At 42.4% G+C, this 25,893-nt stretch overlaps 1 protein-coding gene across 2 annotated transcripts in view; it reads left to right on the plus strand.

Moving 5' to 3' along the window:
• The window catches only part of VWF (von Willebrand factor), a 199,980-nt gene that overhangs the window by 33,254 nt on the left and 140,833 nt on the right, over positions 1 to 25,893 (plus strand). For both annotated transcript variants that reach the window (XM_060306367.2, XM_070046402.1), the window contains exon 4: positions 3,460 to 3,544. The gene's annotated coding sequence lies outside the window, so the exon portion shown is untranslated. The remainder of the gene's footprint in view (positions 1 to 3,459; positions 3,545 to 25,893) is intronic.

Raw genomic sequence — 25,893 nt, forward strand, 5'->3', positions numbered from 1 at the left:
GTGCAGTGTGGCCAAAAATAAATAAATAAATAAATAAAATAATAAATAAATAGAACCAGGACCCTGATTCCACTGCCACTTTCCTGGTCTGAGCCACCACCACCACTTGCCTGACCTTTTTTTTTGTTGTTGTTAATTAATTTATTTATTTTTGGCTGCGTTGGGTCTTCATTGCTGCACGGGCTTTCTCTAGTTGCGGCGAGTGGGGGCTACTCTTCGTTGCAGTGTGCGGGCTTCTCATTGTGGTGGCTTCTCTTGTTGTGGAGCACGGCTCTAGGTGCACGGGCTTCAGTAGTTGTGGCTTGCGGTCTCTAGAGTGCAGGCTCAGTAGTTGTGGTGCATGGGCTTAGTTGTTCTGTGGCATGTGGGATCTTCCCGGACCAGGGCTCAAACCCGTGTCCCTTGCATTGGCAGGCGGATCCTTAACCACTGCGCCACCAGGGAAGCCCTTGCCTGAACTTTTGCGTCAGCTCCCTACCTGGTTTCCATGCTTCTTCCCTCACCACCTCGCCCACTGTCTGTTCTCAACAGAGCCTACAGAATGATCCTCTTAGAACATGAATCAGATCATGTCCCTTCCCTGCTCAAAACTTTCCAGTGGCGCCTCATCTCTCCCAGAGTAAATGCTAACTTCCTTTCACCAGCCCATAAAACCCTTCATGACAGGTCCCCTGGCCATACTGGCCTCAGCTCCAATCATGTTTCTCTGTTCCCTTCATTTGGAGCTGCCTTGAGCCCAGCAGGTGTGCACCCACTCAGGTATTTCTGTGCAGCTCTCTTTGCCTTGAATATTCTTCCCTAGGTATTCTAAGACTCAGCCCTCATACAGGCCTCTGCTCCTATGTCACCTCCTCAGAGAGGCCCTCCTGACTACCCTCCATAAATACCACTCGCCCCCATCACTTACTCCCATTACCTTACATCCTCTCCCTAGCACTGTCACCATCTGACTTACATTGGTTTCCTCGTATCTTTTTTTTTTTTTTTTTTTTTTTTGTGGTACGCGGGCCTCTCACTGCTGTGGCCTCTCCCGTTGTGGAGCACAGGCTTCGGACGCGCAGGCTCAGCGGCCATGGCTCACGGGCCCAGCTGCTCCACGGCATGTGGGATCTTCCCCGACCGGGGCATGAACCCATGTCCCCTGCATCGGCAGGCGGACTCCCAACCACTGCGCCACCAGGGAAGCCCGGTTTCCTCGTATCTTAGTCAGCTTGGGCTGCCATAACAAATGACCATGGACTGCATGGCTTAAACAACAGACATTTATTTCTCACGGTTCTGGAGACTGGAAGTCCAAGATCAAGGTACCAGCAGATTCAGCTCTTGGGGAGGGCTCTCTTCCTGGTCTGCCTTCTCCTTGGACCCTCACATGGCCTTCCTGGGTGCAGGCAGGCAGAGAGATCTTGGGTCTCCTCCTCTTCTTATAAGGGCACCAATCCCATCGTGAGGGCCCCACCCTTGACCTATTCTAGCCCTAATTATGTCTCAAAGGCCCCACCTCCAAACACCATCACTTGGGGGTAATTAGGGTTTCACCATATGAATGTTAGGGTGATACGAACACTTGTTCATCAACTTCCTCCCTCACCAAGTATAAGCTCTTGGAGTAGATTGTCCCACACTCTGGGTCTCCATCACGTACAATGATGCCAGCACCCAGGTAAAGCTCAGCTGGTGCTCCCTGGATGGGGAGTAGGGAGTTAGAGCTGATGGATGGCTCTAAGAGAGTGCAGAACAGAGCTGGAGGGGGTGTGGGTGTGGGTGGAGCCTTTCCCAGACTGTGGTTGGTGCTGGGTCCCGGAGTCTGCTGGGTGCCGGCTGTCCCCTTCCAGTCCTGGCCGTTTGTTTACTTGGCCAGTAGTTTGGGCAGCCTTGGGCTTTTCTTGCTGAATAGTTCTTGCTGAACTCCAGGGGAGGAGTTAAATAAATACTGGCTCCCAGATACGGGAACCAAAATCCTACAGGAAATGTTGAGGTGGGAGTGAGGGAGAGGACCAGCCCTGGGCCTCCCCTGCCAGGGCCCCCAGGAGCACACACCCGATTCTTTTACCCCAGCTCCTGTGGGAAGTGAAGCGGGTCATCCTGTGTTTTCAAGTGGAAACTTCTTGGTTCTCCTTTACAGCATTCATTCGTCTGTAGAGCTGGTGAACATTTATTAAGCGCTACCTGCCACTAACAAGTTAGAAATTCAGGAAACCTTAATGGGGCAAAATTTCTATTCAATGTTTGTAGCGTTCGTGTTTGGCAGTTCTTCCTTCTCTCACTCTTAAAACTTTCCCCCATTCTGATCCCATGCCCTAGACGAGCACTCTATATCCCAGAGCAGTGGTGTGCTTGATAAATGATTAATAGCCGGCTTTCTGCAGCCTCCACTATGGCTACATTTTCATGCTACCGATGTGATGTAACTGAACCAGGTTTGTTTACCTGACTCTCAGCAAGCCAAACGCCGAGACACCAAGGTTTGCCGCAGAGAAAGAGTTTATTCTCAAGGCAGCCAAGTGAGGAGACCGGAGAAAGTCTCAGATCTGCCTCCTTGAAGGCAAGGAGCTTGGGATATTTATGGCATAAAGAAGCAGGGTATTCTTACACGTGGAAAAAGGTGATGGGAGGTAGAGAAAAGGTGAGGTAATTGGTGTTCTGCGCAGGCGTATCTGCGTCATGCTTCTTCATGGGACGCGTATTCAAAAAACGGAGGCACTCAGCATGATCTGAGGGTGGAGTTTTGGGCCCTCTGACGTCAAAAGGTCGTTCATTGGACATTTGTGCAGGCCCAGTTTTAGGATCAGTGGTCCCAACCAGTCTTAGCCATCTCAAACTGGACATGAGCTGACTCCAAGTTTCTGGAAAACAGCTTAAGCCTCCATTACTATGGCAACCCATACGTCAGAGGTACTACTGTCTGCAGGGGTGGTTAAGGAGTCTTGCAATATATTTCTAAGGTATATGAAGCTTGGAGGGTAGGCAGTTAAAGAAAGTAAAAAACATAACTAAAGAGAGCTTAATCAGTAAAGTCAGGTTTCAAGCAGAGGGGTTTTAACATGCTGTTCCCTTACCTGCTGTTCTGTAAAACAAGCTCAGGAATTTCTGTTAGTCACCAGCTTCTATTAACCTATGGGGTGTGGTTTCAATGTCACTGAATGCAAAATTGGAAAGACTTGTGTAGTACCACACCATTGGATAGAATTCCCACTGTACTGATATATATGGACGTATAACCTCAAGAGTATAGATAATGGTAAAATGTATAATAATTAGGAAATGATGAGTTTCCAGTATTTGTTATCTCTGTTTTAAATATTATTTATTTAATTATAAGTTTATATAATTAAATTTTTATTTTTTTAAATTTATTTTATTTTATTTTAAGATTTTTTTTGATGTGGACTATTTTTAAAGTCTTTATTGAATTTGTTACAATATTACTTCTGTTTTATATTTTGTTTTTTTGGCTGCAAGGCATGTGGGATCTTAGCTCCCCAGCCAGAAATCGAACCTGCACCCACTGCATTGGAAGGCGAAGTCTTAACCACTGGACTGCCAGGCAAGTCCCTTAAATTTTTAATAATGACTACTTAATAACTGATTTACAAAATTCTTAAAAATACAACAATCAGCTCTTGCAAGCCAGAATGAGCTGGTTCCAGTTATCACTCTGTGGGAGCTTGTGAGAGATGCAAAATCTTGGGCCCCACCCCAGACCTACTAAATCAGACTACGGTTATTAACACTTTTAACAATGTCCTCAGGTAATTTGTATACATGTTAGAGTTTGAGAAATGTGGCCCTAGAGGTAACCGCTGTTTCTGATTTTGTTTATGTCTTTTAGACCTTTTTCACAACACAGATGCATATATTTTGAAATGATTTTTTTCTGGCTTTTTCTTTGCACAATTTAAAATAGATCTTATTTTTAAGAGCAGTTTTAGGTCCACAGCAAAATCGAGCAGAAGGTACGGAGGTTTCCTGTATACCCCCTGACCCCACACATGCACGGCCTCCCCCAATAACAGCACCTCAGCAGAGGGTACTTTTGTTACAATTAATGAATCTACATTGACACATCAGTATCACCCAGAGTCCACAATTTACATTAGGGTTCATTTGGTGTTGTACATTCTATGGGTTTCAGCAGTGTGGCGTCTTAACACTGGCCGGCCAGGGAAGTCCCTAGATTTTCAAATATTGATCTTATATTTGGTTACCTTGCCAATATTTCTATTAATTTTTAATATTTTGTCTGTAGATACTTTTGGAACAATTATATTATATGTTATTAATGGTAGTTTTTTTTTAAATTTCTGATCTTTATGACTCTAATTCATTTTTCTTGTCTTGTTGTATTTGCCAATGTGATTTAAACAGAAGTGGTAAGATTGGGCATCCTTATCTTGTTTCTTATTTGAAGGGGACTGATGTTACATTCTTACGTTTCCTCATTAGAACAGGTTTTTAGAAGAATTGAAATACAGTTGATTTACAATGTTATACTAGTTTCAGGTGTACAATATAGTGATTTGGTATTTTTATAGATTGTAATCCACTTAAAGTTATCATAGAATATTGATTATATTTCCTGTGCTGTATATTAAATCATTCTATGTTGTTTATTTTATACCTAGTAGTTTGTACCTCTTAATCTCCCTCTATCTTGCCCTTTCCCCCACCCTTCTCCCCACTGGTAATCACTAGTTTGTTCTTTGTATCTGTGAGTCTCTTTCTGTTTTGTTGTATTCATTCGTTCGTTTTATTTTTTAAATTCCAAGTGAAAACGTACAGTATTTGTCTTTCTCTGACTTCACTAAGCATAATGCACTCCAGGTACATCCATGTTGTTGCAAATGGTATCCCATACGTTTTTGTCAGTTAATCTTAGTAGGTTAGGGCTTCCCTGGTGGCACACTGGTTAAGAATATGCCTGCCAATGCAGGGGACATGGGTTCGAGCCCTGGTCTGGGAAGATCCCACATGCCGTGGAGTAACTAAGCCTGTGCACTACAACTACTGAGCCTGCGCTCTAGAGCCTGAGAGCCACAGCTACTGAGCCCGCAAGCCACAACTACTGAAGGCCGCACGCCTAGAGCCCTTGCTTCACAACAAGAGAAGCTACCGCGATGAGAAGCCCGCGCACTGCAATGAAGAGTAGCCCCCGCTATCTGCAACTAGAGAAAGCCCACGCGCAGCAAGGAGGACCCAACTCAGCCAAAATAAATAAATAGATTAAAAAAAAATCTTAGTAGGTTAAAGTAGTTTCTTCTATTCCCAGAGTTTTTATGAATGAGAAAATTTGTCAAATGGTTTTTCTGCATCAGTTGAGATGCTCAAATTTTCATCCTTTAATCCGTTAGGGTGGTATGTGATAATGATAGATTTTCAAATTTATTTGAAACTTATTGATAGACCACTCAAATTTCTGGAATAAATAAAACTTGGTCAGAATATATCTTCTTTGTAATATACTGTTGTATTCAGTTGCTAACATTTTGTTTAGGACTTTTTACTTTTACTTGTTACTCTATCTTCATGAGTAAGTCTGGCCAGGGATTTTTTTCCTCTCATATTGTTCGTGTCTGGTTTGGGCATCAAGGTTACATTAGATTTATAGTCTCAATCAGGGATAATTTTCTTTGTGGCAGAATCTGTTGCTGATTCTCTAATAGTTATTCTGACCCTCTTTCTTTAGCAACAGAACTCCAATTTTTAGCTGGACACATAACTAAAGATTATTTTTCCCAGCCTCTCTCATAGTCCTTCATGTGATTAAATTTTGGTCAGTATCCCCTCATCAGCACCATAGTAAGTGAACTCTTTATAGACCCAAATCCTGAGATTTATGATTCCTACTTTGAGAAATAGGTCCCTGAGGCATTTATTTCTAATCGTGACTAGTTTCATTAAAACTAAAAATATGATCTAGTATGTAGACTTCATATATATTTATACATTTGGGTAGGATTAGGGAAATATTTTCATTGCTTCTTGATCTAGACTTGCAGCTTCTCTAGATAACTTAAGTGGAAAGAATATCAATTATTGAAGTCATTAAACTGGCCACTATTTGCATGAAAGAATGTCAGTTATAAACCATTTTCAGCTTTTAAAAAGATCTTTAAAGAATTTGTCTTCAGTTGTAAGAAAGCTTTCTCCTAAACATGTGAACAAACGCAACTTTCATATTAAACTGAAAATATTCCAAATTTTACATGCATTGTAGCCAGAACCACAGAGAGAAGCTAACCAAATGCAGAGGAATATTTTTCAGTTTCTACAAAGAAATATGGCCTCTTGTTTTTCTTGAAACTCTGCTCTCTTGGAGTGTCTGATTTTTTTCCACGTTTGATAGAGAAGTGGCTACAAAGAAATGTTTCTGTGCTCTAAAAAAAATGATTAAGGCGGGGCTTCCCTGGTGGCCCAGTGGTTGAGAGTCCGCCTGCCGATGCAGGGGACACGGGTTCGTGCCCTGGTCCGCGAGTATCCCACATGCCGCGGAGCGGCTGGGCCCGTGAGCCATGGCCGCTGAGCCTGCACGTCCGGAGCCTGTGCTCCGCAACGGGAGAGGCCACAGCAGTGAGAGGCCCGCGTACCGCAAAAAAAAAAAAAAAAAAAAAAAAAAGATAAGGCAAGTGGAATGATAAATGACAACTGATGATGGACCTCATTGTTGGAGACAGAAGAGCAGGTGGAAGGGACTTGCAAATTTTAGAGAACATACCCATCCAACGAGGGGAGCCCCTCATCTCCTGCCGATTGTTCCCTCCCGAGAGTGTGAGCCAGTCTTCCTGCCGGGTCTTCTAAGTGAACCAGAAACCCACATTTTAATGTAAAAGACCCTGAGCTTTCACTATTGGCTCAAAACTTAAAAACGGAGACAGTAGTTAAACCTCCCTCCACACACATCTGACTCTTTGGGGGGAAAGCGAGGGCCAGAGGAATTCTGTAACTTTCTCGAGGTGGAGGATGAAGTAAGTGGAGACTCTGACCTCCAGGACTCTGGGACTTCTTCCATTTCCGAGATTCTGTGATTAAGTATATGCAGCTATTAATTCCCATCAAGGGCATGATTATATTCTACTGTTTGCTTGTTGCAAGGACGGGATCCTAAGTGTCCGAGGCTTTCTCTTCCTGCAAGAGGCTCCCTTCTCAGAAAATGGCTTGAGGGAGGGGTGGTGGCAGCTTGCTCAAGGCCCACGGTTTAGGATACATTAAATTTTTCATGCAAATTATAGCAGGTAAATTCAGTCTCACAGAAAGAGAGAGGTTGGATGTTTAGGAGGACATAAGGATTTGTCCTTGAACATTTGTGGAAGAAGAAAGAGATACGTGTTTTTTCCTAAATCAACAAACGTTTTCTAGTATGGAGAGGCCATTTCACACAGAGAATGGTTGTGTTTCAGGAAGGCATAAAGATAAGGGGAAAGTTCCTGCGGTTCCCGAATGAGTGGGTAAAAGCTTCCTATGAGAGGATGTGGCTGGCTCACGAGAGGCGTTTTCTGTGTTTCAAAGCAGACGTCTGGAAATGTGGACTCACTGAATTCAAAGCAGGGTTGCTTGATCCAACCAAACCGTATCATCCCAAAGCCTTTTCCCACCAATGAAGTCTGAGCTCAAAGGATTCCAGCCCGTGTTTCACAGTAAACCGGGGAGAGCTCAGTCAGAGATTCTGGGACCCTTCAGCCCTTTCCTGAAAGGCTAGAAGGTGCCCTTCCAGCTGTGAGACCCGGAGTCTCCGCTTTGGGATTTGAGGGTGGGGCCCTAAGCAGGCTCAGCTTGGACTGCAATACAGGGGGTGCAATGGTGGTGCAGGGCAGAGAGCAGGAGTTGAGAGCAAGGGGTGAATTTGGGCTTTCCCACTTCCTCTCTGTGGCCTCTGGCAAGTCACCTTCCTGAGCGTCCACTTCATCTGCAGATCGGGAACGGTCCCGCCGGCTCTTGCTAACACATGGCGGTGCCCTGAGGAGGGCATGTCTGTGAAAGTGCCCTGAAAACAGAAAGGATTCACGTCACATCTGGTGCCTTCTTACCTCTCCAGCCTTATCACCTACCACGCTTCCCCTGTGTTCTGTGTACCAGCCAGGCAAACCGTCTTTTGGGTTCTTCATAGGTAGCTTCCTCCTGCCCCTGGGCCTTTGCACATGCTGGTTCCATGACCTGAAGTGCTCCTCCCATCTTTGGTTTGATTTTAGTCCTATTCATCCTAGAACTCAGCTCATTGACCCCCCCGCCCCAGCCCCATCAGTTTCGGTTGGAATCCTCTGTTACAGGTGTACATCCACAGCATCACTATCTTATAGACATAGGTCTCATCACCATTTGTAGTTAAGATTTGTTTAGATTTATGTCATTCTTGTCACTAGACCGTAAGCTCCCTGAGGGCAGAGGATGATGCAGTTTTGCTCATCTTTGTATCCCCAGACCCAGCCCAGATACCAGATGAATGTTAGGATTGCAGAGTGGTTTCAGGAGTGTAGGCAGCGGGGATTCTGGATTTAGTCGCCTGGGTTAGGATCCTCAGGATGAGGATCACAGAGTGTCTTCTCTGAACAAGCTCTGTGTTGGCACCTTTTCTTCCCCTCCCTTTAAGCCACGCTGTGCCCCATCGTGTGGTGTCACGTTGATGTCCTTATATGTTGCATACATCAAATTATGGCAACTAATTATTAGTGGTAGGTGGAGGTGCTCTGTGTGCATCAGGAGAGGCAGACAGCTCTGGTCCGGAGAACAGCTAGTTGGAACAGGAAGTGGGCTTCAGAACAAGGGGCACAAAATTAGTAGATTCTACTCTGTATGGAACACTGCTTGGGAGATTTGAATTATTAATAAAAATTCTAGGAAGCCCAGTAGCTTTTTAGGAAATTTTATGCAATTAAGGGAAGATAAATTCCAAGCATGCTTCCAAGCACTATTATTGTTTTTTTTTCATTTTGAATACTTTATATTGATATAATATTCATAAAGAAAGTATAATATTCATAGAGAAAGTATACAGATTATAGGCACCCAGTTCAAAACTTATTCACAGACGAAACACCCCCCTCCTCACCAGCAGCCAGGTTAAGAATTAGAACATCACCAAAAACCCGGAAGTTCCTCTCACGCTCCCTTCTAGGCAGCCCCCCGCCCCCCCCCACCACCAAGGGAACACTCTTCTGACTTCTAACAGCATGGATCTGCCATTTTCTGGTATTCTACGCAAATGGAGTATCCAGTAAGTACTTTCCTGAATCGAGCTTCTTTCACTCAACACTGTATTTGTGAGGTTCATCCGTTCTGTTGTGTGTGACTGTAGATCATTCTCATTGCTATGTGACAGCCCATCGTGGGAACGGACCACAGTGTATTTATCCATTCGACTGTGGATGGACATTTGGGTAGTTTCCAGCTTGGGGCCATTACAGATAGCCCCAAGAGTACTTTGGTTCATTGTAAAGAGGTATTAAAAAGTAAATCCAACTTTTTTTTTTTTTTAACTGTGCTCTTTTAGCATTTTTCTTTCCATTTTTACCCCCCAGGGAAGCAAGAATCTGATTGGGTCAAGAAAGAGCCTATCCTTTTCCTAAGAATTCACGGCGTGTTCTTCCTCCTCAGGTCTGCAACTTCACCTGTAAGCTGAATTCTCAGTAACCTTCTGTGTTTATTCTCCCCTCTCCTCCTTTTCCTAACGTTAAAAAAGTAAACACCCCCTTAAAGACATTGTAAGCACATTGCCAAAAAACGTGGAAACTCCTGAGAAGTTTAGATAAGAAAGCGACAACCTCGTGCCATCTGGAGATAACAGTGTAAATATGTTAGCGCCATTCTCCCCAGTGTTTTCTTCTACATCTATTTTGCATAGTTGAGATCATCTCTTTTCACTTAAGATTATACCGCAAGCGTTTCCCCATGTCATTTGTAACTGTGCCTCAACATCGTTACTCCTGGCTACGTGATAATCCATCCCATGTGTGTGCCAAAATTGTTTGACTAATCTCCTAAACTGGGCCGTTTAGGAGGCTTGCACTTTCATTTTGACGATCAGAAACAATGCTGCAGTGATTATCTTGGAGGCAGATCGCTGTTCTCATTGTAGGCAATTTCCTTAAGCTAGTTCCTAGAGATGGAATTTACTGGATGGAGAATGTAAGCCCTTTAAAAAGGCGCTATTTAAATACTCCCACCAGCTTTAAGAACTGAGAGCAGGAAAGAACGCATTTCACTACATCATCACACATTTTGAATATTGGTTAATATGGTGTATCTTCATATTGTGTGGTTTTAAGTATTTTAGAATTTCTCTTCCGATTTATTTTTTGACCTGTGAGTTATCTGGAATATGTTTTATTTATTTAAAAAATTTTAATACAATTTTTAAAGGTTACACACCATTTACGGTTATTACAAAATATTGATTATATTCCCCGTGTTGTACAAAGTATCCTTGTAGCCTGTCTTACACCCAGTAGTTTGTGTCTCCCACTCTCCCACGCCTATATCGCCCCTCTCCCCTCCCCACTGGTAAACACTAGTTTGTTCTCTATATCTGTGAGTCTGCTTCTTTTTTGTTATATTCACTGGTTTGTTATATTTTTTAGATTCCACGTATAAGTGACATCACACTGTGTTTGTCTTTCTCTGTCTCTTAGTTCACTTAGCATAATGCCCTCCAAGTCCAGCCATGTTGCTGCAAATGGCAAAATTTTGTCCTGTTTTATGGCTGAGTAATATTCCATTGTATATATACCACATCCTCTTTATCCGTTCATCTGTTGAGGGGTACTTAGGTTGCTTCTATGTCTTGGCAATTGTAAATAATGCTGCTAGGAACTTTGGGGTGCATGTATCTTTTCCTACTAGTGTGTTTGTATTTTGGGGATATATACCCAGGAGTGGAAATGCTGGGTCATTTAGTAAGTCTATTTTTAGTTTTTTGAGAAAGCGCCATACTGTTTTCTGGAAGTATGTTTTAAAATGTCCAAATGTATAAGGATTTAAAAAATCTTTTAAGCTAAGTTTTAATTTAGTTGTGTTATAGTCAGAGAATATGGTGTGTATTTGACCTGTTCTTTGAAATGTGCTGAGAATTGTGCATAATTAGTTTTTGTAAATGTTAGGGTGACTAAATATCTAAATTCTTTGGGGGTGCTGAGGGGTTTCCTGGGATAAAAGACTTTCAGTGCTAAAATCAGGAAAGTCCTGAGCAAACTGAGCTGGTTTGGTTCCTTATGTACACCTGAGAATAATATGGATTCTCTCATTATTGGGTGCAGAGCTCTAAGCAGATACATTAGGTCAAGTTTATTTATTTTTTTTAAAACAACTTTTAGTTAAAATTTTTATTTTGAAAACTGTAGACTCCCATGCAATGGTAAGGAATAGCACAGAGAAATTCATTGTATCCTTTACGGTTTCCCTTAATGGTAACATCTTGCAAAACTATAATATAATATCACCACCAGAAATCAATGTTGATACAATCCACCCATTTTTATTCAGGCTTCACCAGCTTTTCTTGTACTCATTTGTGTGTGTGTGTGTGTGTGTGTGTGTGTGTGTATTTAGTTCTCTACAATTTTATCACATGTGTAGGTTTGTGTATTCACCACCATGTCAAGATATGGCCATCACAACAAAGGTCCCTCCTTTTGCCCTTTTATTACCACAAGTATCTCTCTTGTTCCTCCTCCCGCCTCACCCTTCTCTCCTACCCCTAACCCTTGGCAACCTCTAATCTGTTCTCCATTTCTAAAAGTTTGTCATTTCAAGAGTGTTATATAAATGGAATCGTACAGTACTTAACCTTCTGAAGTTGGCTTCTTTCACTCAGGTAATTCTCTGGAGAACTGCACATGTTGTTGTGTATATATCAATAGTTTATTCTTTCTTTTTTTTACTTTATTTATTTGGCTGCATTGGGACTTAGTTGCGGCACGCAGGCTCTTCGATGCTGCATGTGGGCTTGTCTGTAGTTGTGGCATGCGGGCTCTAGAGCACGCGCGGGCTTAGTTGCCCCGCGGCATGTGGGATCTTAGTTCCCCGACCGGGGATCAAACCCACATCCCCGGCATTGGAAGGCGGATTCTTAACCACTGGACCACTAGGGAAGTCCCAGTTTATTCTTTCTTATTGCTGAGTAGTATTTCATGTATGGATTGACCAGTTTGTTTAGCTGTTAACCCAATGAAGGACATCTGGGTTGTTTCCAGTTTTTAACTACAGTATTATGAATAAAGCCGCTATGAACATTCATGTATAAGAGTTTGTGTGAACCTAAGTTTCTACTTCTCTGGCATAAATACCCAAGGGTACAATTACTGGGTTTAACAGTTGTTTAAAAAAATCTTCATTTTACCAAGTTTATCTGCTTGACTTATGGACAATTGAGAAAGACTTTAAAGTTGATTTATCGATTTATGTATTTTGTATTTATGTATTTATGTATTTTGAAGCTATTTTATAAGATGCAGACAAATTCAGAATCTGTAACTTTCTGTCTGTAAAATTAGAACCCCAGCTCCTGGGATAGTGGTTCAGGAATCCTACTGGGCTACTAGGACCAGAAACTCCACAAGATGTAGCGGTCTGAGCCCTCTTTAACTCTGTGGCAATAATAGTGTGGTGTCTGTCATAGTTACGGAGAACATGAGAAGATTAGTCTGCAGTTGTGCATCCTTTTGATAGTAGGCATTTCATTACTTTGATGGTCGTCCTGAAGGCAGGAAGTGAGCATACTATTTCGCCCACAGATGTCCCTGGAGGAGAGGAAGTGGAGGAGGACGGCTTCCCTTTAGCTGAGGTGCTGGCTGTATATGCTGGGACCTGGGAGCCTGGCTTGAGAAATCTGGTGTGTTTGTTTATTTGGCATAAACTGACAAGAAAGTTCTCTTTCCTGTGGAGTTGGCATAGGAGAAGAGATGCTACAAAAATATGAGAAGGCAAAGATGAGCCCTGCTAGGAAATCTCTCCCCCCTTGAAGTTCTTTTGCATTTGTGCCAGCTCCACCCTGGAGAACTTACTCCCCAGGCAGGCAGAGGTCAACTCATCCATCCCCCTGCCTCTGGGTAGCCCTGCCCCAAGTGCCTCTGACAGTCATACCTTCACATGTGAGCTTCTTCTCTGGTTGCATCTGTTCATCTTCCCAGCCCAGTTCTTCAGGCTCTTACACCCTGGCCCTCAGGGATCCCTCTTCCTTGAGCTCATGGTACTTACTGTTCTCTCAACACCAATTTAGCAGAGCTGCCTGGAACCACCCCCCAGGAGAGCAGGGCACTCAGCCGGTGTCCGTTTCCCATCGCTGCTCTAATAAGTTGCCGCCAACTTAATGGATTAAGACAACAGAAGTTTGCTATCTTACAGTCTTGGTCAGAAGTCTGAAACGGGTCAAAGTCAAGGTATGGGCAGAGCTGTGTTCCTTGTGCAGGTTCCAGGGGAGATTGTGTCCCTCGCCTTTTCTGGTTTCTCCAGGCTGCCCTCACTCCTTGGCTCGTGGCCCCTCACAACTCCAACCTCTGCTTCTGCACCCACCTTCCCTGACCCTGACCCTCCTGCCTCTCATGTAAGGACCCTCGTGATTAGACTGGGCTTCCTGGGACAATCTAGGATAATCCCCCATCTCAATATCTTTAACTGAACCACATCTGCAAAGTCCCTTTTGCCCTGTAAGTTGACATTCACAGGTTTGGGGGACTAGGGGGAGGATGTCTTAGGGCAATCACCTGGTTGACTGTACCCATTCTTCTCTTCTCAAGCCCATGGCCCTCTTCAGGCCCTCACTGTGCCTCTTCTGGAAGAGTCCATTAGCCCCCTGACTGGTCTCCCGTGTCCATCCAACCCCCCTACAATCCCTTTCCACTGCAGCCAGAGTGTTTGGCCCAGAGTCTACTGGAGAAACACAGACCCTTAACCCTGACTCAGGGTCCTTGACGAGCTGTCTTACCACTTTTTCTTGTCTTATCTCTCACTAGTTTCCTTTACATGCATTAACTACCAGCCTATTACGACATTTATTTATTCTAACATGCCCAGAGCTTTCCTGCTTCTATGCTTTTACTTCTTTCTTTGCATCTGAAATGCCCTTTGCCCTCATTTTCACCTGTCACAGTCCTATTTGGCCTCATCATCAAAGGTCTTAAAATGTGGATGACCGTTGACCCAGAAATTCCATTTCCACGTATAGGAATTTCATACTATGGAAGTAATCCTGAGGGTTGTGCATAGATACCGTTTCAAAGATATTCATTGCAGCATTGTTTTTTATTTTACTTTATTTATTTTGCAATGTTTTTTTAAAACATTGCAAACATTTAAAAAAAATGTTTTTTTTATTGAAGTATAGTTGATTTACAATGTGGTGTTAGTTTCAGGTGTACAGCAAAGTGATTCATATATATATATATGTATGTATATATTCTTTTTCAGATTCTTTTCCATTATTGGTTATTACAAGATATTGAATGCAGCATTGTTAACAAAAAGAAAAAAGTAGAACCAACCTAAATAAACATCCAACGGTATGGAGCTGGTTAAATTGTGGAATAACAAGAAGTGAAATACGCAGTGAACAAAAATCCAAACACCCGGAAGTATTAATGCGTTGAAAAACACTTACGATATATTCAAAAGCAGATTACAAAACCCCTGCATAGGAAGATTTTATTTAAAAATTCTATTACATATACATTGAACAAGACGGGACAGCAGCATCCTAAACTGTTGATGGTGGCTGTTTCTGGGTAGTGGGATTATGGGTGATTTTTATTTTCTTATTTTTATTTGTCCATACTTTTTCTCCCCTACCATGACCACATGTTACTTTTAGAATAATAAAAAAGCAATTAAAACTATTAAAACGATCATTCTACCCACCCTACCCAGGCCAAGTCAACCCTGTCCCTCCCTGAAGCCTTCCGCAGCCATCATCCTAGATGAACGTGAGGGCTCTGTCCCTTGACCCCCTCGCACTGTTTGAAGCTCTTAGCACGCCCCCTTTATTTGTATTTAAGAAGTTGCTACAGAGCAATGTCTGGATGTGGGGCTTCACCTCCATGGTGTGAGGCTGCAGGGCTGCTCTGCCCTGGGGCGGTGCCCCCGCTAGAGAGGGGTGCGCTCAGAAATCCTGAGCTGGGGCTGGGGCTCAGGGATTTGAAGGGTCACTTTTGCCAAGGGTCCTGTGTCTGGAGACGGGGTGTCGTCTGGGAAGGCAGGCTGTTTTCAAAATTCCATTCCTGTTCTCATGGAACTGGTGGTCTGATTAGGGAGATAAGGCAACAGCACATCACATGTTATAGGAAAATACGAACATTGCCGACAGATATCATGTTGGTCCTTGCCAAGTGAGTAGTAAGAGGGCAGAGGAGGGAGAGGTAGCCACAGGTCAGGGCAGAGGAGGCGTGCTCTGGGCTGGTGACGCATCCATCAGGTCAGTGCAGTTTTGCCCCAGACTTACGTAAATGTAACCCAAACACTCGGGTAGCTCAAGGCTGCTGTGGGCCACAGTCTATAGCTTTCATTTCAAATAGCACGCTTTTATTTAAAAACTTTTTTTTTTTTAATAGATTGCGTGTGGCATGCAGGATCTTTGTTCCCTAACCAGGGATAGAACCCACGCCCCCTGCAGTGGAAGTGCGGAGTCTTAACCCCTGGACTGCCAGGGAAGTCCCTCAAATAGCATGCTTTTATATACAAAGAAGTTTACAGAATTCCAGGAAAACCAACAACCTCAGTCGAAAGAGTAACTCAGAAAAGGTACCCTGGGCAGTTTTCAAATGTGTTTACTGATCAATTGCATTTAATATATAAAATATCTATTGAAACCACTGGGCTTAACCTGTCAAATGTAGAACTCGATGTCTTGGCCTCTGACTTGGGAATTTCCTGAAGACAGTGGCTCTTGTGGTGACAGCAGGAGTCTAGGTGTGCTAAGTGGAGTCCGGCATTGGAGAGTTGATCACCCTGCAGCCCTGTGCCCTCTGCTCACAGCACCAGCGCACCCTCCGCTGCAGCTGGTGGTTTACACAGGCTCCCTTCTTAGCCAATCAGGAATCCCAACTGTATTTATCTATGTTCCCCTGTATTGAAGGAAAATAGGCTTAATATTCCAGTCAAGAGTGTTACACTCTGACAAAATAGAAATTCCAGTGTCATTTAGAAATATATGGAGTCATACCTGGAGAGTCATACCAGTTACGGCTGCAGAATGGCAAATGGGTGCACGACCCTGGTCTGATGTCACTGTCTGATGTCACTGTCCCCTAGCAGAGCAAACCCATGACTTTCCCTTTGCAATTTCCCCCTGAACCTCTGGTGAGTGCTTTTCTTAAACCTCTGTGTTGACAAATTGGAGAGCAGCTAACAACTTCCTCAGATTCTGAGCAATTCTTTCCTTGCGATATCAGCCCTGGATCTACTTTTTAATATTTTATGCTAATGAAGCAACACAGGGAGTTCATCAAGCATTTCCGGAGCACTTACTATGCGCCCTGCTCAGACCAGCTTGGGAAATTACAGGGATGGATAAGGCGTGGTCCGTCTTCTAGGAGAGCAAAGAGTAGAGGAGATAAGATCTAAAGAGGAAAATACAAGGCAAGATGAGTTTCCCTAGAGGCATCCAGGGTGGTTCAAAGGTAGGAGAGTGGTTTCTAGACAGGGAAGTGGGGATGAGGGGAGCAGGAAGGAGAAAAGCCTCCTGGAATAGTATACGTGTAGTAGAAAAAACATGAACTTTGCATCAGACAGCCGTGGGTTCAGAGCCGGCTGTCTTTCCGTAACACGGTGATCTTCTGCAAGTTACTTAGCCTGTCTGAGCCTCAGCATCCTTATCTCTGGGGTGAATGGCTGTTAGGAGGTGTAGTGGGTTGAATGGTGCCCCTCCCCAAAAGGTATGTCCACATTCTCACCCCTGGGACCTGTGAATGTGATCTTATTTGGAAAAAGGGTCTTTGCAGATATACTTAAGGATATCAAGATGAGAGCACCTTAGAGTACATAGATGGGCTCTCATGACAAGTGTCTTTTTAAGAAATACAGAAGGGAGACACAGAGGGAGAAGGGGAGACAGTGTGAATACGGAGGCAGGGATTGGAGCGATGCAGCCACGGCCAGGGAAGTCTGGAGCCCACAGAAGCTGGAAGAGGCAGGAAGCTCTCTCTCTTAGAGCCATTGGAGTCGCTTGGCCCTGTTGCCATCTTGATTTCGGACTGCTACAGAGCTTTGAGGGAATACATTTCTGATGTATTAAGCCACCCACTTGGTGATAGTTTGTTACTGCAGCCCCAGGAAACTCTACAGGGGGATTGAGTGTAAGAATGCATGTGAAGCATGTAGCAGAGTGCCTGGCACCAAAGGCCAAGGGAAGGACAATTAGCAGAGAGAAGGAATGGGTGGAGCGGGAGTGCCTTTTGGACGGTGAAACTGTGTGAGTGAGCACAGGAGGTGTCTGGGGAGCGAGGCCAGTGGGCGATGAGTGGCGTGCATGGTGGGGTCTGGTGCCGGTGCCCATGGGGGCCCAGGAGGAAGTTAAGACTGGTCATGAGGCCGGAGAAGGAGGAAGGTCCACAGAAAGAGAGGTGGTGGGGTCTCCGGAGGCCGTTGGCTGCCAGACCCAGAGGTCATGCCAACAGGCCCTGGAAGTTGCTGGGCTGCTGAACTTTAAAGAAGTCCTGTGGGAAGACTTCCCTGGCGGTCCAGTGGTTAAGACTTCGCCTTCCAATGCAGGGGGTGTGGGTTTGATCCTTGGTCGGGGAGCTAAGATCCCACGTGCCTTGTGGCCAAAAAACCAAAATATAAAAACGGAAGCAATATTTCAAATAGCTCAAACTAATTCAATAAAGACTTTAAAGATGGTCCACGTCAAAAAAATCCTAAAAAATAAATAAATAAAAGAAGTCGTGTGGGCTTGGGAAGGGGGAAGCAGAGAGAGGGGTGCACTAAAGATTTGAAATCAGTGTTTTCTGAGCCCTCCGTAACCCCCCTGGATTCTTGTGTCACCCTGACTGTAAAGAAGGTTAGATTTAATTTGATTTAAAGAAATTAAAAGGATTTGACATGTCTTTTGCAAATGCAAGTTTCTGGGCTAAGATTCACATTCTCTGCAACAGATTTGAAGATGAATGTTTAAAACTTTTGTAGTATTTTTGGAAGGCTACCCAAGAAACTGGAGACAGTATTGCCTCTGAGAAGGGAACTAGGAGGCTGGTAGGGTGACCAACTGTCCCAGTTTGCTGAGAACTGTCCCAGTTTTAGTAATGAAAATCCTATGTCCCCAAAAGTCCCTCAGTTCAGGGCAAACTGGGACAGTTGGTCACCCACTAGGGAGGAGGGGAGATTTGATTTTTCAGTGTTTCCTTTCAAACATTTTGTGTTTGTACTTTTACTTTGTACCCATGATACCTAACACCCCTCGCCCCCAGAGCATCATAAATCCCCCAAACCCCATAAAAACCCCACCATAAGTAAAAATTAAAGGTAAATGAAGAACTGAGAAAAAGATTCACATATTAACGTGAGGAAACAAAACTATTATTCCTAATCTCTAAGGAGCTTTTAGAAATCAATAGGAAAAGATAAACATCTCCATTGAAAATGAGCTAAAGACACTAGCCAGGGGATTTCCTTGGTGGTGCATTGGTTAAGAATCCACCTGACAATGCAGGGGACACGGGTTCGAGCCCTGGTCCGGGAAGATCCCACATGCCACGGAGCAGCTAAGCCTGTGCTCTAGAGCCCTCAAGCCACAACTACTGAGCCTGTGTACCACAACTACTGAAGCCTGCCTGCCTAGAGCCTGTGCTCCACAACAAGAGAAGCCACCGCAATGAGAAACCCGTGCTCTGCAACAAAGAGTAGCCCCCGCTCGTGGTAACTAGAGAGAGACCCCACGCAGCACCGGAGAGCCAACGCAGCCAAATACATAAATAAATAAATAAATAAATAAACTAGCCAGAAATTCACAAAAGAAGAAATACAAATGGACAATATTAGAAAACATCCCCCCAATATTTAAAGGGTTGAATATTAAAAAATAATCTCATACCAGTTTTTGCCAGTTAAATTACTAAATAATAGGGCTTCCCTGGTGGTGCAGTGGTTGAGAGTCCACCTGCCGATGCAGGGGACACCGGTTCGTGCCCAGGTCCGGGAAGATCCCGCATGCTGCGGAGTGGCTGGGCCCGTGAGCCATGGCCGCTGAGCCTGCGCGTCCGGAGCCTGTGCTCTGCAATGGGAGAGGCCACAGCAGTGAGACGCCCATGTACTGCAAAAAAAAAAAAAAAAAAAATTACTGAATAATAAAAAAATAACTGTCTTAGTCAGCTCAGGCTGCTGTAACAAAATACCATAGAGTGGATGGCTTAAACAACAGACACTTATTTCTCACAGTTCTGGAGGCTGAAAGTCCAAGAACAAGGTGCTTGCAGATTTGGTTCTTGGTGAGGGCCCGCTTCCTGGCTTGCATATGGCTGTCTTCTCCCTGTGTCCTCATACAGTAGAGAGAGAAAACGCTGGTGTTGCTTCTGTTCTTATAAGGGCACTAATCCCTCCATGGGGGGCCCCACACTTACAACCTCATCTAACCCTAAATACCTCCAAAAGGCCTCATCTCCCTATGCCATCACGTTGGGGGTTAGGACTTCAAAATATGAATTTTGGGGGACATAAACATTCAGTCCATAACTAATAAAATGCCATGGAAGGGTAAATTGATATAGTTCTTGGCAGGATGTATATGTCTTAACAATTTTTGTGACTTTTAACCCAGTGGTTTTTTTCACATCTAGGAGTTTAGCAATAGGCCTTGTATGTGAAGATGGGTGTGCAAGGATGCTGGTCCCTCTGCTATTTGTGAGAGCAAAGCCAACACGCTGAGGTCACTGGCATCAGGGCTTTATCTTGTAAGTGAAAATTTCAACTGTCCAGAAAACTAGAGGATAATATAAAGATATCCATGTTCCAGCCATCTTTTTATAAAAATTTATTTTTTTATTGAAGTGTAGTTGAATTACAATGTTGTGTTAATTACTGCCGTATAGCAAAGTGACTCAGTTATACATATATATATTCTTTTTCATATTCTTTTCCATTATGGTTTATCACAGGATATTGAATATAGTTCCCTGTGCTATACAGTAGGACCTCGTTGTTTATCCATACTATATACCAGTTTGCGTCTGCTAATCCCAAACTCCCTATGCAACCCTCTCCCACCCCCCTCCCCCTTGGCAACCACCAGTCTTTTCTCTATGTCCCTGATTCTGTTTCAGTTTCATAGATAGGTTCATTTGTGCCATATTTTAGGTTCCACATATAAGTGATATCATACAGCCTTTGTCTCTTTCTGACTTACTTCACTTAGTATGATCATCTCTAGGTCCACCCATGTTGCTGCAAATGGCATTATTTCATTCTTTTTTTACGGCTGAGTAGTATTCCATTGTATATATGTACCACATCTTTATTCATTCATCTGTGGATGGACATTTAGGTTGTTTCCATGTTTTGGCATGTTCCAGTCTTCTTAATGTGTTTCCATATTTGTCTCATATTTTTGGAATTATTAAGTAAATAAAACATTTACATGCACCACTCTCTGGATCCCGTCTTCTCTCTTCCTTCCTAAAGGTGACCACTACCCTGAATTTAGTGGGTATCCACCATACATGTTGGCTTTTCCTGCAGTTAAACATAGTTATAAACAGTAATATACTGCTTTATTTTACATGGTCTTTATTTAGCTTTACATAAATACTATTGTGCTGTAGAGAGTCTCTGACACTTGTTTTATTTTCTGCTCAACATTATTTTGGGGTTTTATCCATGTTGGTAGATGTAGCCTTGATTATTATTATTATTTTTATTTTTTTTTTTTGCGGTACGCGGGCCTCCCACTGTGGTGGCCTCTCCCGTTGCGGAGCAACAGGCTCCGGACGCGCAGGCTCAGTGGCCATGGCTCACGGGCGCAGCCGCTCCGCGGCATGTGGGATCTTCCCGGACCGGGGCACGAACCCTGTCCCCTGCATCGGCAGGCGGACTCTCAACCACCGCGCCACCAGGGCAGCCCAGCCTTGATTATTTTTGACTGCTGTTTGGTATTTCATAGGATGAATGTATCACCATTTATTTATTCATACTGTTGAAGTGTATTTAGTTGTTTACATGCTTGTGAACTACATTCACTGCTGCAGTGAACATTCTGTGCAAGTTGCTTTGTGCACGTAGGTGAAAGTTTCGCCAAGTGACATGCCCAGGAGTGCATGTACTGGGCCATGGGAAGAGCAACTTTAAATCTCTTAGCTATTTCCAGATTTTCCTCCAAAGTGATATACCACTTGTCCTAACAACAGCAAATAGTTCCAATAGCCCCACATCCTGGCCAATGTGATGGGAAGATAGCTATGTGGTTTTATTTTGGATTTCCCTAGTGACCAGTGGGGTTGAATGATTTTGCATATGTTTACAAGCCAAATGGTTTTTTTTCTTTTCTGTGAATTGCCTTTCTGTATCACTTATCTATTGTTACTTGGTAGTTTGTCCATACCTTAATTTTTTTAAAAAAATTAAGATATAATTTAAAAAAATAAAAAGAAAGGAAATTCCCTGTCAGTCCAGTGGTTAGGACTCAGCACTCTTACTGCCGTGGCCTGGGTTCAATCCCTGGTGGACAAACTAAGATCCCACAAACTGCATGGCACAGCCCCCCCGCCAAAAAAAAGGTATAACAGACATGTAACATTGTATTGGTTTCAGGTATACAATATAATGATTTGATATTTGTAAATATTGTGAAATGGTCACCTCAATTAGTCTAAGTAACATGTTAACATCTATCACCACACATAGTTACAATAACAACTTTTTTTCTTGTGATGAGAACTTTTAAGATCCACTCTCTCAGCAACTTTCCAATACTGAATACCGTATTATTAACTGTAATCGCCATGCTGTATAATACATCCCATGACTTACCTATTTTATAACTGGAAGTTTGTATTTTTGACCCCCTTCACCCATTTTGCCCACCCCTTAGCCCCTGCCTCTGACAACCACCAATCTGTTCTCTGTTTCTATGACCTTGGTTTCTTGTTTTGTTGTTGTTGCTGTTGTTGTTTTTTTTTGTTTTTGTTTTAGATTTCACGTATAAGTGAGATCGTTCACGTATAAGTGAGATCATTCACGTACAAATGACATCATTCACGTATAAGTGAGATCATTTACATATAAGTGACATCATTCACATATAAGTGACATCATTCATGTATAAGTGAGTTTTTGTTTCAGATTTCACGTATAAGTGAGATCATTCACGTATAAGTGACATCATTCACATACAAGTGACATCATTCACGTATAAGTGAGTTTTTGTTTTAGATTTCAAGTATAAGTGAGATCACGTGTTTGTATTTCTCTGGCTGATTTCACTTAGCATAATGCCCTCAAGTTTCATCCACATTGTTGCAAATGGCAAGATTTCCACCTCTTTACGGCTGAATAATTATATTCCATTGTATATATACCACATTTTCTATATCCATTCCTCTATCAATGGATATATCAGTTGTTTCCCTATCTTGGCTACTGTGAATGATGCTGTAATGTACATGAGGGTGCAGACATTTCTTTGAAATAGTGATTTAATTTCTTTCAGATATATACAGGGAAATGGGATTACTAGATCATATGGTAGTTCTATTTAAATTTTTTTGAGGAATCTCCATATTGTTTTCCACAGTGGCTCTCCCAGTTTATATTCCCACCAACAGTGCACAAGTGTTCTCATTTCTCCACATCCTCACCAACATTTATTATTTTTTACCTTTTTGATAATAAAAACTTATCTTTTTGATAATAGCCATTGTCCATTTTTATTGACGATTTAAAATTTGAAATTGTCTGAACTATTCTTAATCTTTTGCTTTCCACAAGGATTTTGTATCAGCTTGTCTAATTTCATGAAAAACCCTGTTACATTTTGATTGGAATTTCATTTAATTTATACACTAATTTGGAGATAATTGGTATCTTTACAGTCCTGTGATTTCAGTAAGTATGAACACAGTGTATCTCCCTGTTGGGTCTTCTGTTATGTCTTGCAATAAAATTTATGATTTTCTGCATAATGGTTGTGTGCAGATTTTATTGTATGTATTCTTAAGAATTATTTATTTATTCTTAAGAATAATTTATTTTTATTATATTCTTATTGTATTTATTTTTTGTTGTTTTACTAATAGGGTCACTTTGTTGTTTTACTAATAATGTCACTTTAAATATTACATTTTGTAATTATATAGGAACATAATAGATTTTAAAGGTTAATCTTATTTTAGCAAACTGCTGAACTCTAATAAAATTCTCTTATGTAGAATTCTCTGGAATTTTTTCTATGTAGACAGTCATATCTTTAAATAATAACTATCTTGCACTTTTTTTTTTTCTTTTGCTGTACCACACGGAATGCAGGATCTTAGTTCCTTGACCAGGGATCAAACCTGTGCCCTTTGCGTTGGAAACACAGAGTCTTAACCACTGGACCATCAGGGAAATCCCTCTTGCTGTTTCTTTTTGAAGCCATATACCTTATATTTCCTTTTCTTTTCTTTTTTTTTTTTTTTTTCTGTACTGACCTGGACATCTGATCCGATGTTGACTAGCAGCGATGATACTGAGCATTTTTGTTCTGACTTTTAAAGGGAAAGTGGCTTATATTTTTACCATAATTGTGAGGTTTGCTCTATTACTCAGGTCAAGGACACTCCCTTGTTTTTGTGGGTTACAGAGATGTTTTTGTGTGCTTGTTTTCCATAAGTGGATGTTGTTAATTTTTACCCAAAGCTTTTTCCACCTTGCCTTATAATTCAATAATTTTTTTTCTTTATACATTTCGAGCTGATATTATGAAGTGCACATAATTATAGCTTCCTGGTACATTTCTCTTTTTATCTTCTTTGTATCCCCTTTGTCTGTAATGATGACTTTTTTTCTTAAGGTCTGTTTTGTCTGATAGTAGTATAATCAGCTGTCTCTTGGTTATCATTTGGCTTTTCTGTTTTTTTTTTCCTTGAAGTATTGTGTCTTTATGTTATAGGCCTAGCTCTTAAACGTTGCTAGATGTGTGTCATCCAACCTGATAATCTGTTTCTTTTTACTGTTGACTATCATTGTTTGCATTTTTGCTATCTTATTTTATACTCTTTGTCGTGCTGTTTCTTTGTTTTCTCCTGGGTGAGTCTAGATTTCTTTGCTGCCAGCTCCCCACCCTCCACCCCTCAATGGTTTGGAAAACATACATTCAATTCTATTCTTTTAGCATCCTATCTTAAAATTTGACTGTGCATTCTAGCCACCGCAAAGTCTACAGTTACCACCTCTTTCTTTCTTCTGAGCAATACAAGGACCTTACTACACTTCCACTCTCATCACTCCCTCCCCCCACCATCCTAGGTGCTATTGCTGTCTGGTACTTTGGTTCCATCTTATTTTTTAACTCTCCAGTTTATCCTTATTATTGTTATTGTTTTGTGCGAATCACTGCCTGCTCCTCTATACCCCCATATTTACCAATTTCTTTCTTTATCTTTTCCTCTGGCATTTTCTTTGTGGGTTTAATTTTCTTCTTCCTGAAGTATCTTCTTGAGTAGTTCTTTCAGAAAGGACTGTTAATAATAAACACACTGCCTGTTTTCTGAAAAAATGTTTCTACTTTCCCCAATCTCTGAATGATAATTTAACTACCTAGTTAACCCCCTCACACACACGCCTGACATTAACCTTCATGTGCTTCTTCTAGACTGCCAGGGTCTGAACCTCTGTGCTCAAGGCCCAGAGTATTGAGGAGTTAATGAGCCCAGGAGCAGCCCTCGACAGTTAAGGACCAGTGTAGGGTATTTTAGAAATACCTCTGCTTTCTTGACCCAGGAGTGGGATAATTCTGTGGCATGTGTCTTAACCTTTCTCCTAGACTTTCCTCGTGGATGAAGCTCAGCTGACCATGTGGTGACTGGCTTAATAAACACCTTTTATTGGCTGTTCTCCCTTCCCCATATCATATCTCCACTTGCCTGCCAGTGTTTCCTGCTTTCCCAAATAAATTATCTGCACTAAAATTCTCAGGGCCTGCTTTGGGGTTGGGGGAGGGAGTGGCATTCAAGCTAAGGTAGCGTGGATGGGAATCTACATTGAAGGACATATTCTCAGTACTTCTTTTTGGATCTTCTCCTTCTATCGTTTTTCATCTCCTTATAATTTCCTAAACTCTATCTTCCAGCAAATATTTCTTCTGAGATGTCTGGTGTTTGTACTGGAATTTTAGAAATTAATTTACTGTATATTTTCACTTCTATAAGTTCTTTTTTAAAAAAATTTTTATTGGATTATAGTTGTCTAAAAGTTCTTTTCAAGTCTTCCTCTTCTTTTCTAGCGATGTCTTATTCTTTTGTTTTCAATTCCTGCTCTTTAGTCTATGATTTCTTTCTTTCTTTTCTTTCTTTCTTTCTATTCTTTCTGTGTTGGGTCTTCGTTGCTGTGCACGGGCATTCTCTAGTTGCAACGAGTGGGGGCTACCCGTTGTTGTGGTGTGCGGGCTTCTCCTTGCCTTGGCTTCTTTTGTTGTGCAGCACGGACTCTAGAGCGCAGGCTCGGTAGTTGTGGCGCATAGGCTGAATTCCTCCTTGGCATGTGGGATCTTCCTGGACTAGGGCTTGAACCCGTGTCCCCTGCACTGGCAGGCGGTTTCTTAACCACTGTGCCACTAGGGAAGTCCCTAAACACCTGTTTTTAATTTTCCTGAGTATATACCTAGGAATGGAATTGCTGGGTAATATGGTATTTTATGTTTAACTTATTGAAGAACCACCAGACTATTTTCCGCAAGAATTGCACCATTTCACATTCTCACCAACAATGCACGAGGTGAGGGATTCAAGTTTTCCA

The sequence above is a fragment of the Globicephala melas genome, chromosome 10 (genome assembly GCF_963455315.2).
Source record: "Globicephala melas chromosome 10, mGloMel1.2, whole genome shotgun sequence".
Taxonomy (NCBI): domain Eukaryota; kingdom Metazoa; phylum Chordata; class Mammalia; order Artiodactyla; family Delphinidae; genus Globicephala; species Globicephala melas.